Genomic DNA, 12,629 nt, shown 5'->3' with positions numbered 1-12,629 from the left:
CGCCGCAGTGTGTGGTAGGCTATTTCATATGGTGCGTGTGTCTAACATGATCATGGCCTGATTGGTGCAAGAACCTAGTATCCACAATATGACCCTAGTTCTGTGCATTCGGTAGCATATAGCCTTTATTCAAATAGGATGTTAGACAGAAAGGACGTGATTTGAATGACAGTGCACGTCTAAAGTGATTGACCAAATGTGCTCGATATTGGAATGTGGGAACGGTTTGCTTCAATCATTCAAACGTTGCTTGCCATATTTGATTGGTGCCTGTGATATGTATAGCCTAATAACACACGCACGCACACACACACACACACACACACACACACACATACCACGGACACTGGAGACGAGGTATGGCCAACATAGCTTCAACTATAATACTCCTAATGTCGTCTAGATATCATATCTGAGTAATGACAGGTAGGCTATTGTTATAACGTAGTTCCTAGGAGACAATTGCTCAAGGGTAAAGTGATTTCTCAGGCTACCTGTTAGATTACATCTTCCTCGTGCTCACGCGCACGGCACAAGGCAACCCTCCCTTTTCATTGTCTACCTTGTGCGTGTGACAGTAAGAGAGTGTGTGTGCTGTGGATGTGCAGGCGCGCGCAGGTACTGACCATCCGACCACTTTATCATATTGTAGGTAGGGGGCGTGTTTGAAAAGTCTATAGGATGATGTCATCCATGTGTCTCTTTTTAGAATGCTATAGGCCAGAGCTACTCCTTTGTCCTTCTCTCAACATCCATACACAATATTAGGCTACTAGTTATTAACTACATACTCAATGTTAGTATTGTATTACTTTTTCACTGCCTAATCCTGTATAACAACTCACAAATGACCTATGTTGTGGCTGCTGTAATCAGTATTCCTTATGAATAGTCATTACACACATACATCACATTTACACATGGAATGAAGGGAAACAACTACTTCAAGGTCTCAGAGCGAGTGACGTCACCGATTGAAACGCTATTAGCGCGCACCCCGCAAACTAGCTAGCCATTTCATATCGGTTACACACACACTAACACATGCACATACACACACATGCACACACACACACACACACAATCATACCAATTCCAGTTGTTTTTCTCATTGCCTCATTGCCACATGCTGAATGCATGATGTGTCCAGTCTTCTCTCTCATAAACCCATCATTGCACATATACACTACATTACCAAAAGTATGTGGATATCTGCTTGTCGAACATTCTCATTCCAAAATCATTGGCATTAATATGGAGTTGGTCCCCCCTTTGCTGCTATAACATCCTCCAATCTTCTGTGAAGGCTTTCCACTAGATGTTGGAACATTGCTGTGGGGACTTGCTTCCATTCAGCCACAAGAGCATTAGTGGGGTCGGGCACTGATGTTGGGCGTTTAGGCCTGGCTCGCAGTCGGCGTTCCAATTCATCCCAAAGGTGTTCGATGGGGTTGAGGTCAGGGCTCTGTGCAGGCCAGTCAAGTTTTTCCACACCGATCTCAACAAACCATTTCTGTATGGACCTCACTTTGTGCACGGGGGCATTGTCATCAAGCGTTAAGATTTCCCATCACTGGAACTAAGGGGCCTAGCCCAAACCATAAAAAACAGCCCTAGACAATTATTACTCCTCCACTAAACTTTACAGTTGGCACTATGTATTGGGGAAGGTAGCGTTCTCCTGACATCCACCAAACCCAGATTTGTCCATCGAACTGACAGATGGTGAAGGGTGATTGTCACTCCATAGAACGCATTTCCTCTGCCCCAGAGTCCAATGGTGGTGGGCTTTACAACACTCCAGCCAACACTTAGCATTGCACATGATGATCTTAGGCTCGTGTGTGGCTGCTCGGCCATGGAAACCAATTTCATGGAGCTCCCGACGAACAGTTATTGTGCTGACGTTGCTTCCAGCGGCAGTTTGGAACCCGGTAGTGAGTGTTGCAACTTCAGCACTCAGCGGTCCCGTTCTGTGAGCTTGTGTGGCCTACCACTTCGCGGCTGAGCCGTTGCTGCTCCTAGACGTTTCCATTTCACAATAGCAGCACTTACAGTTGATCGGGGCAGCTCTAACAGGGCAGACATTTGACAAACTGTCTTATAGGAAGGTGGCATCCTATGACGGTGCCACGTTGAAAGTCACTGAGCTCTTCAGTAAGGCCATTCTACTGCCAATGTTTGTCTATGGAGATTGCATGGCAGTGTGCTCGATTTTATACACCAGTCAGCAACGGGTGTGGCTGAAATAGCCAAATTGACTCATTTGAAGAGGTGTCCATGTACTTTTGTATATATAGTGTAAGTGGCTCTGCTACAAGCCACGCACGCACGCACTCACACACACACACACACACACACACACACTATGTAACATAGCATGCATGTCTCTATGTTATGTTTGTGGCATGGCTGTAAACTATCTCACACACTGTGCACATTATGCCAAAGTGCAATGTCACCATTTCATCATTCATTTGTAGGACATACTCTTTGAACTGCCTGTCCAATACACTGTTCTCAAAACACTTGAAGATACAAGCTATTCTGTTGTTTTTATTCTATGTTTCCAGTTTTCTTAACAGACATTTCACATGGTTTGTAGGTAAATGAATGTGCTGCTAACCATTCAACTACAAAGACTCTTTATAATTCATGAAAATGTTATTGTTGATAGTAGACCTACACTTCCTAATCTTGCCACACTGCAACTTGCTGTTGCTACTGTTCCTACCTGGACTGCTTGAAGTGCTGGCTATAACAAAGGCCTCAGTGCAGGTGTAACATTTGTCCATTTGTCAGGCTCTGTCCTTGTGACCATGCCACAACTACTGACACATACTGAGACACACACACACACACACACACACACACACACACACACACACACACACACACACACACACACACACACACACACACACACACACACACACACACACACACACACACACACACACACACACACACACACACACACTACTGACCAAAGAAACCAACCCTTATCAGTTATATAAGACCTGCTGTTTTCAACTCTTAATGATCGGCTATGAAAAGCCAACTGACATTTATTCCTGATTATTATTTGACCATGCTTGTCACTTATGAACATTTTGAACATCTTGGCCATGTTCTGTTATAATCTCCACCCGGCACAGCCAGAAGAGGCCACCCCTTATAGCCTGGTTCCTCTCCTAGGTTTTGGCCTTTCTAGGGAGTTTTTCCTAGCCACCGTGCTTCTACACCTGCATTGCTTGCTGTTTGGGGTTTTAGGCTGGGTTTCTGTACAGCACTTCGAGATATTAGCTGATGTACGAAGGGCTATATAAAATAAACTTGATTTGATTTGATTATATATCACATTTGAATGTTTTTGCACATTTAGTTAAAAAAAAGTTTAAAATGGAACATGTAGCTCATGCAACTGTGTAGTTCGAATCACATGTGGATCTATTCATAGTGTGGATCTATTCATAGTGTGGATCTATTCATAATGTGGATCTATTCATAATGTGGATCTATTCATAATGTGGATCTATTCATAGTGTGGATCTATTCATAGTGTGGATCTATTCATAATGTGGATCTATTCATAATGTGGATCTATTCCTAATGTGGATCTATTCCTAATGTGGATCTATTCATAATGTGGATCTATTCATAATGTGGATCTATTCATAATGTGGATCTATTCATAATGTGGATCTATTCATAATGTGGATCTATTCATAATGTGGATCTAGCTGTAAGGTTTTGAACCATACTCCCAATTCCAGAATGTAATCAAGGAATGCTTAGTATTTTTGGCACATTAGTTATGGCTGTGCTACAGTGTTACTTTCACTGTCAACACAATGTGACTTGATGCTTTAGTGCATGTTTGTTTGGTAAAACTATTTGTTATAATAGTATGACTGTATTAGTATGTTTGTTCTAGAAAAAAACTAAAGCTACAAATTAGATGAGGCTCATTGTCCACTTTATACTAATATATAAAATGATCTTAACCACTGTAACAAATTATATTACGCATTATGTAGCTCAAAATTACAGCTAGCCATTCGGTTATGATAATTCAAAGTCATATAGCAGTAGGGGTTAAAGCCTCTACTACATTTATCATCTGTTTAACTGGGCGAACAAATGGAGTTCTGAAAACATTCTCATAATATGTTCTCTGTCTCCACAAAGCGAGACAGAGCAAGAGAGAAAGAAAGCGATAGAAAGAGAAAGAGAGAGAAAGAGAGAGAGAAAGAGCCAAGTTTATCACATATGACTCAGCCGCTTTGCCATGTTTTCAAACTGTGTCTACATTATACCCGAGCATATTTTGGGGGTGGGGGAAGGGTGACAAAAAGTTGTGGTTGGGGCGTGGGGGGGGGGGGGGGGGGGGGTCACTGGTAGTGGGAGTGGTCTGGTGGGCAGGTGGGTAAAGTCGAGGGGGCCAGAACAAGACCGATTATAGTTTTTTGGTGAGTGGCTGTAGTGGGGGATGGGGGGATGAAAAGAAAGAAAGCAAGAGAGAGAGAGGCGGGGAGAGAGAGGAGGGGTGGACCAAGGGACGATTACTCAAGCCTGACTGGCTCCTCTGTGGGGACAGCTAGCCACACACACGCCCCCCCCCCCCCCCCCCAACACACACACACACACACCTCATTCACAGAGAATATGGAAGAGCGAGTTCAGAGGGCTATGCTCAGATCAGAATTCTTTAACCCACATCTGAGGCCTCTCCCTCCTTCCCTGAGCTCCGGGTCCTTGGAAGATGCCTCTGCACATGCCTTGGCTTAGACTAGAATTAATTGGCATTAATCGCTTTTGAAACTTCTCGCCTTCTCCCTCTTCATTCAGATGTATTTTTCTCCCTCCCTCCATTTTTCTCTCCCTGCTCTCCGTCCTTCCATTTCTCCTCTTCCTTCTTTCTGCTAGCTAAGCTCGATTCCCTTCTCTGTCTTTCTATCTGTTCCTTCATACTTTTAAAAATATTTTCCCCTCTCCCTCTATTTCCATTTACCCCTCAGCCTTTTTCTCTTTCTTTCTTTCTTTCTTTCTTTCTTTCTTTCTTTCTTTCTTTCTTTCTTTCTTTCTTTCTTTCTTTCTTTCTTTCTTTCTTTCTTTCTTTCTTTCTTTCTCTCTCTCTCTCTCTCTCTCTCTCTCTAATAAGTTCCAGATGTGGTTCTCACATTCCTTTAGTCAGTGGAGAGGAGAGGAAAGGAGAGGGGGAGGGGTCAGAAGAAGCACATGAATTAAAAGAGGGAGCACATGATGAAGGAAGAGTACAGAAACCCTGTACTGAAGACACACACACACACACACACATACACACACACACACAGGAGAGGGATTCTATTCTGTTGTGGGTCGTGTTCTTCTCCTAAAAAGTTTTGGGACATTTCCCCTTCCCCCTCTTCGCCCACTGTCCCCCAATCCCCCTCCATCCTTCCCTCCCTCCATCCCTCCCTCCTCCCCTTGTAGGAATGTGGCCGACGGGTGATGATGTCATTTCATTTCTCCCTCGCTGAGTTTCTCCTCGGGAAGGGGAGGGAGATTTGTGTCGCTCCATCCATCTCTCTCCCCCTCTCTACAATAACAACATTACAGCTAGCCAACTAACTAATAAGCTTATTGGCTGGTCTACACTGCTATCCATACAGCCATTTAGCCTGCGGGGAAATAGTCAGGATAACCAGATAACTTTTTAGGGGGGAGAAGGATATGGTTACATACAGCTTATCCATATAAATTCCATACTGTTGACATGTAAACATTTCACTAATAACTGTTAAACTATTGAGCTTACAGTAGACTTTCAATTGAGAATTCCTTCAATTTTGCAATGATACACACCTGTAGGTTAGCACTTTGCTATTAAGCCCCTTACATAGTGTGTTGCTATAGCCATACACCTCCTCCTCGACAGCCTGCAGATGTTAGTGATCCAGGGGTGTGTGGTCTGGCCCATGAATATATAACCTAACATCGCTCCAGGGGTCAAGGCCCCAGCTTTTATTAGATTGTTGGTGACGGATGACATTGTAAGAAGCGACATACTAATACAATTAGATTGAACTGGATTGAATTAAAGTAGACCTTGAAGAACATGAGTTATGGAAAGCACTGAACACAGAACCTCGGCTATTTGAATAGTTAAATCAGTGTTTCCCTTAGGTTGGGTAGGTCAAGGTATGGGCGATTCGCGGTGATAGACTGAGGTCTGGCTGGATACAGCATATTGTTTGTTTATGTGGTGGGTCACAGGGTAGGCCACAGCTAAACATAGTTTTGAAACCACTGTGGTGAAATATTGATTCAGCTACCTAATTCAGATTTTGAATTACAATATTCTAGAACAAGGATCTAGCTTAGTATAAAACAACCACTTTGATATTTGTGGATCGTGTAGCCCTTGATCAGGGTTGGAAGCTGTCATTGGTAGTCCGTGGTAGTCACCCTTGGTTACCCTCAAGTATTCTTTTGTCACTCATTCACATGCTCGTTTCACAATGGAGGGCCGGGGCTGGCCTATTTTAAGGAGAAGGGTTGTGAAAAGCCCAGGCATATTCCTGTGGTCCCGTAACGTGTCAGACACTTTGACCATGAATTATCATATTACCCTACACTGATCACAAGAGGTTGCCATGGCCACTGTGTCTATCATTGTGTCAGTGGTCCTCACTGGCTGTAGCCATGGTAACAATGTCTGTAATGGTGGTTCAATACAAATAAAGCACTTGAGATGTGAAATATGGGTGATTAGCCCCGGAGAAGAGGGCAGAGAGAAAAAACACGCAGGGCGACAAATGGAGAGAGAGAAGAAATAATTATCTTCCCTCCATTTCCAAATAAATCTGTTTCTATGGCAACCATTTTACCAGGGTCTGCATGGATAGAGGGAGCGAGAAATAAAGAGAGGGAACAAGGGAAATAAATAAGATAGGAGGAGTGATGGAGAGGTAGAGAGGGAAAATGTAAAGAGATGGGGAGATAGACTGAGGGAGGGAGGGCGTGATTATTTCTTAGTATGTGCCACTGGACAGACAAAGGAAAGAAAGCAAGAGAACTGGGAGAGAAAGGAAAGGAACCGGGGAAACATGGTGACAAAGGGACAGGGAAAGAGAGGGGTCTACGAGTGTTAAAGGGGAGGATAAAGAGGTAAGATGAGACAGAAGGGAAAAAATGGACACAATGCTTCTTTCTCTTTCTCCTTTTCTTCCCCCTGTTCTTTCTCCACCTCAGGCCAGTCACCTTTGTGTAGTGACTAACATGATGGCAGCATGGTCCCTCTTTCAGTCCCTCTATCCTTTCTCTCTCTATCCTTTCTCTCCCTCTATCCTTTCTCTCTCTATCCTTTCTCTCTATCCTTTCTCTCTCTATCCTTTCTCTCCCTCTATCCTTTCTCTCTCTATCCTTTCTCTCTCTATCCTTTCTCTCTATCCTTTCTCTCTCTCTATCCTTTCTCTCTCTCTATCCTTTCTCTCCCTCTATCCTTTCTCTCTCTCTATCCTTTCTCTCCCTCTATCCTTTCTCTCTCTCTATCCTTTCTCTCCCTCTATCCTTTCTCTCTCTATCCTTTCTCTCTATCCTTTCTCTCTCTATCCTTTCTCTCTATCCTTTCAATTCAATTCAATTCAATTGACTTTATTGACATGGCAAGTTATTATTACTTACATTGTCAAAGTATACATATCGAAAAATTTAAATAAAATATATATGTATATATATACACAAAATATATATATATTTATATATAAATAAATGGTGGGATTAACAGCAATAATAATAGTAGTAGTGGACATGGGATTACCATTAATAACAGCTACAACAACAATATTAATCAGAACAACAATACATTAAAGCAACAGTAGTAGACCAGTGTCAACATGACTGAGAAGACACATGACCTGGTACGAAAGACAAAACAAAACTAAGCTAAATGGGAAATATTATCAACATTACTTTGCATTTTTCACCTTTCTCTCTCTCTATCCTTTCTCTCTCTCTATCCTTTCTCTCTCTCTATCCTTTCTCTCTCTCTATCCCTTCTCTCCCTCTATTCTTTCTCTCCCTCTATCCTTTCTCTCCCTCTATCCTTTATCTCTATCCTTTCTCTCCCTCTATCCTTTCTCTCCCTCTATCCTTTATCTCTATCCTTTCTCTCCCTCTATTCTTTCTCTCTCTCTATCCTTTCTCTCCCTCTATCCTTTATCTCTATCCTTTCTCTCCCTCTATCCTTTCATTCCTCTATCTTTTCTCTCCCTCTATCATTCCATTCATCTATCCTTTCTCTCCCTCTATCCTTTATCTCCCTTTATCCTTATAGCCATATAGCAGTATTACCATTACGATAGGTTATGCCCAGTCTAGTCTGCCATGCCTCCATGTGGTTATTGTCAGTTAGACTCAGGTGGTGTCAGGCAGCGACAGTTGCACTGCTAACTTTTTCATTGTGCCCTTTTCCTCAAAACTATAATCATCCTCATCCTCATTTTCATCACAGTTTTGTCACGCTTCCACCTCTTTGCTTGTTCTGCATTTTAAATATCACCAACTGCTGTCCACATATACAGTAGGAGAGACGTATTCCATATTGAATGGTTAACATAGTGAAAGTGGATAATATGAGCTGAAAGGGAATAGAGAGAGAGAAAGAGAAACAAAGGGAGAATGAAAGAGAAAAAGAGACAAAAGCGGGCTGGACAATTAATTGGATAGGTGGAGGGATGAGGTCATGATTAATGGTTTGCAGAAAATGGGTGTATCAGACACAAGGGAGGGTTTCGTCAGACACACACACACACACACATGCATGTATCCACACAAACACATACACACATGCATGCACACACACTTACACACAAACTTTTTGGGGGGCAGTTACTTTAGACGTCAGCTGTTGCTATGGTGATGTCTGTGATCCAACGACAGAGCAGGATTGGCTAGAGTGGAAAGAGGGAGAGAAAGGTAGAAGGACTGAGAGAGGGATAGATAGGGAGCAATACAGAGATAGATAGACAGATAGAGATAATTAGATTGATTAGTAAATCCGTACAAATGTAATTTTATCAAACATTATTGCTTTAAAAGGATTAATAAAATGCACTCAATTCATTCAGGCACATCAGACAAAGCCCTGACGTCATGACATCATACTGTATGTAGCCTTTTGTTGCTCAGGAGACAATAAAACTTCATGACATATATGTGGTGAGATATCCGAGGGCATCCTCTCTAGCAAAGACGAATGTTATCTGTCCTGATGGCATTCCTCTTAGCAGGGTGGCTGGAATAGTTTTCACACAATATTTCACACACAGCTAATAGGGCAAGTCTGTAACATGTTGTGTTATTGTTAAGATTAAGGGATTGTCAGGCACAAGAGGTGTTAATTGTAGCTCTTCGTACCATTTCACTGTGTGCTCAGGCTGTGGTGTGTCAATGTGGCTTTGTTGACAGCAGGGCTTGGCTTGTCGTTGTGTCTGTGTGGATAGGGTTTGGTGATCATGATGTGTCTATTCGACCGCATGTTATAGATAGACAGTCAATGTGGTCGATGTTTGGTTTGACGTGTGTGTTTATGTGTGTGTGTTGACAGGATATGCTATTTTTATGTGGTCACTGGTCAGGGTTAGGTTTGACCGTGTGTGTGTTTGTGAGGCCACAGTATAGTATGTCAACATATGTCATTGTGGCAGAGGTTTGGTTGTGTGTGCGTTCGTGCGTGCATGTGTGTCTGTTTCATAAGGGTTCTGTGAAACTGTGTGTGTGTGTGTGTGTGTGTGTGTGTGTGTGTGTGTGTGTGCGTGTGTGCGTTCAGGGTTTTTTGTGACCATGTCTTTGTGCGGTCAGGGTACTCGGAGTCTCTCGATGGTATCTGGGGATCACTGACTCAAGGAAATCAGGACACTCTAAATTTGTCACTGCAGCATAACCCACATAATGGAAGACTACAAGAGCTCTCTCTCTCTCTTCTGTCTTTTCTTTATTCCTATCTACCTCTCTCTCTCTCTCTCTCTCTCTCTCTCTCTCTCTCTTCTGTCTTTCTTCCTATCTACCTCTCTCTCTCTCTCTCTCTCTCTCTCTTCTGTCTTTCTTCCTATCTACCTCTCTCTCTCTCTTCTGTCTTTCTTCCTATCTACCTCTATCTCTCTCTCTCTCTTCTGTCTTTTCTTTCTTCCTATCTACCTCTCTCTCTCTCTTCTGTCTTTTCTTTCTTCCTATCTACCTCTCTCTCTCTCTCTCTCTCTCTCTCTCTCTCTCTCTCTCTCTCTCTCTCTCTCTCTCTCTCTCTCTCTCTCTCTCTTTCTCTCTCTTCTGTCTTTCTTCCTATCTACCTCTCTCTCTCTCTCTTCTGTCTTTTCTTTCTTCCTATCTACCTCTCTCTCTGCACTCTTTCTATAGCTTTTTTTCTCATTGTTTCCTACTCAGACACACACACATATTGAAGAATTATATGAGTAAGTAGTATGGCCATACACAGAGCATATAACATATTGATATGGTTTATGGTATGATATGGACCGTATTTTCAGTTTGCCCCTAATGTAGGCCTAGCGTTACCTGGGAAGGTATTGTGTGCTCTCATTGTCAAGCTATTGAAATATCCTCCCCATAGTCCCAGTGTGGATCTTGTTTGTGGTTTCTTGGATGACAGTGAAGGGAATATCTTGTCCAGTGGTGTTTAAGGTAGAGGGAGTGATGCCTCGTCTGCCCTGGGGCTGTTTGGTCCTTAGTTCTAGCCTTATACTCAGTGGTCAGGTTAACAGATCAGATAGTATTTCTAGCGAGCTACGTTGATTTGATCTGACTGGATAAGAGCCTAATTTAGAGGTATTTGTAGTCATCCCATGGCTTACATTTGGACTAATGGTGGATCACATTGATATTGTCACTTTCGAAGCAGCCTTTTCTTTAATGTGGTGTGCCACAGGGCTCAAGTCTAGGACCACTGCTCTTTTCTATTCTATTTTCATCTGTGATTTACTTGTAGTAGGCCTATGCTAGACATACAAATGCACATTGTTTGAATGAACATGTTCTTTCTCTTTGGAATCGTTTATGTTCTGCTTCTGTCAGAAGCCATTGCTATTATTGTCCGGGACATTTTTTACACATGACTGTGTTTGTCATGATATCAGGCATACTGTAGGCTACCTCCTCGAATCACACACATTCAATCAGGTTTGGAGGGGGTACAGTATGCCCACACATGAGAAAGGGAGAGATAGAAAGAAAGAGAATTGGAGGGAGTTAGAGAGACAGACTTGGGGTCATGGAGGGATGAGCAGGCATATGCCAGTTGTTAAGAAAGTGAGAGAGATGAGGACCTACAGAGGAACGCTGGAGGGTTCAGAGAGCAAGAGAGAGAGGAAACTGGGGAGAGAGAGTGAAAGTGCTTGAGGACTGATATTTAATGTGATAAATTGGTTGTGACAGTGTGGCTCTAAACCCCCTCCAACCAGAAGAGGAGGAGGAGGAGGACCACCAAAATAGAAAGCAGTATGGGTAAAGAACATATAGTATATACATATATTATGTATGTATAGTATATAGTACATTCAGAAAGACATCGTGAGAAAGAGAGAGAGAAACAATAAGTGTCATTTTTTCATTGTTTATCAAGAAAGCAGTATGAAAACATGGCATATACAACAGTATATATGTATGTACAGTTGAAGTCGGAAGTTTACGTTCACTTAGGTTGGAGTCATTAAAACTCGTTTTCAACCACTCCACACATTTCTTGTTGACAAACTATAGTTTTAGCAAGTCAGTTAGGACGTCTACTTAATGCATGACACAAGTAATTTTTCCAACAATTGTTTACAAACAGATTATTTCACTGTATCAGAATTCCAGTGGGTCAGAAGTTTACATACACTAAGTTGACTGTGCTTTTAAACAGCTTGGAAAATTCCAGAAAATTATGTCATGGCTTTAGAAGCTTCTCATAGGCTAATTGACATAATTTGAATCAATTGGAGGTGTACCTGTGGGTGTATTTCAAGGCCTACCTTCAAACTCAGTGCCTCAGAAAAAGACCTCAGAAAAAAAATGTTGACCTCCACACATCTGGTTCATCCTTGGGACCAATTTCCAAACGCCTGAAATTACTATGTTCATCTGTACAAACAATAGTACGCAAGTATAAACACCATGGGACCACGCAGCCGTCATACCGCTCAGGAAGGAGACGCGTTCTGTCTCCTAGAGATGAACGGACTTTGGTGTGAAAAGTGCAAATGAATCCCAGAACAACAGCAAAGGACCTTCTGAAGATGCTGGAGGAAACAGGTGCAAAAGTATCTATATCCACAGTAAAACGAGTCCTATATCGACATAACCTGAAAGGCCGCTCAGCAAGGAAGAAGTCACTGCTCCAAAACCGCCATAAAAAAGCCAGACTATGGTTTGCAACTGCACATGGGGACAAAGATCGTACTTTTTGGAGAAATGTCCTCTGGTCTGATGAAACAAAATAAAACTGTTTGGCCATAATGACCATTGTTATGTTTGGAGGAAAAAGGGGGAGGCTTGCAAACCGAAAAACACCATTCCAAACGTGAAGCACGTGGGTTGGCAGCATCATGTTGTGGGGGTGCTTTGCTGCAGGAGGGACTGGTGCACTTCAC

General features: G+C 42.5%; 1 protein-coding gene across 2 annotated transcripts in view; it reads left to right on the top strand.

Moving 5' to 3' along the window:
* LOC139560990 (kin of IRRE-like protein 1) overlaps positions 1-12,629 on the top strand; it is a 36,652-nt gene that overhangs the window by 592 nt on the left and 23,431 nt on the right. The window lies entirely within an intron of this gene.

Source organism: Salvelinus alpinus, chromosome 31, assembly GCF_045679555.1.
Source record: "Salvelinus alpinus chromosome 31, SLU_Salpinus.1, whole genome shotgun sequence".
NCBI classification, from domain to species: domain Eukaryota; kingdom Metazoa; phylum Chordata; class Actinopteri; order Salmoniformes; family Salmonidae; genus Salvelinus; species Salvelinus alpinus.
The sequence above is the reverse complement of the archived record's forward strand: the minus strand, read 5'-3'. Positions and strand labels throughout refer to the sequence as shown.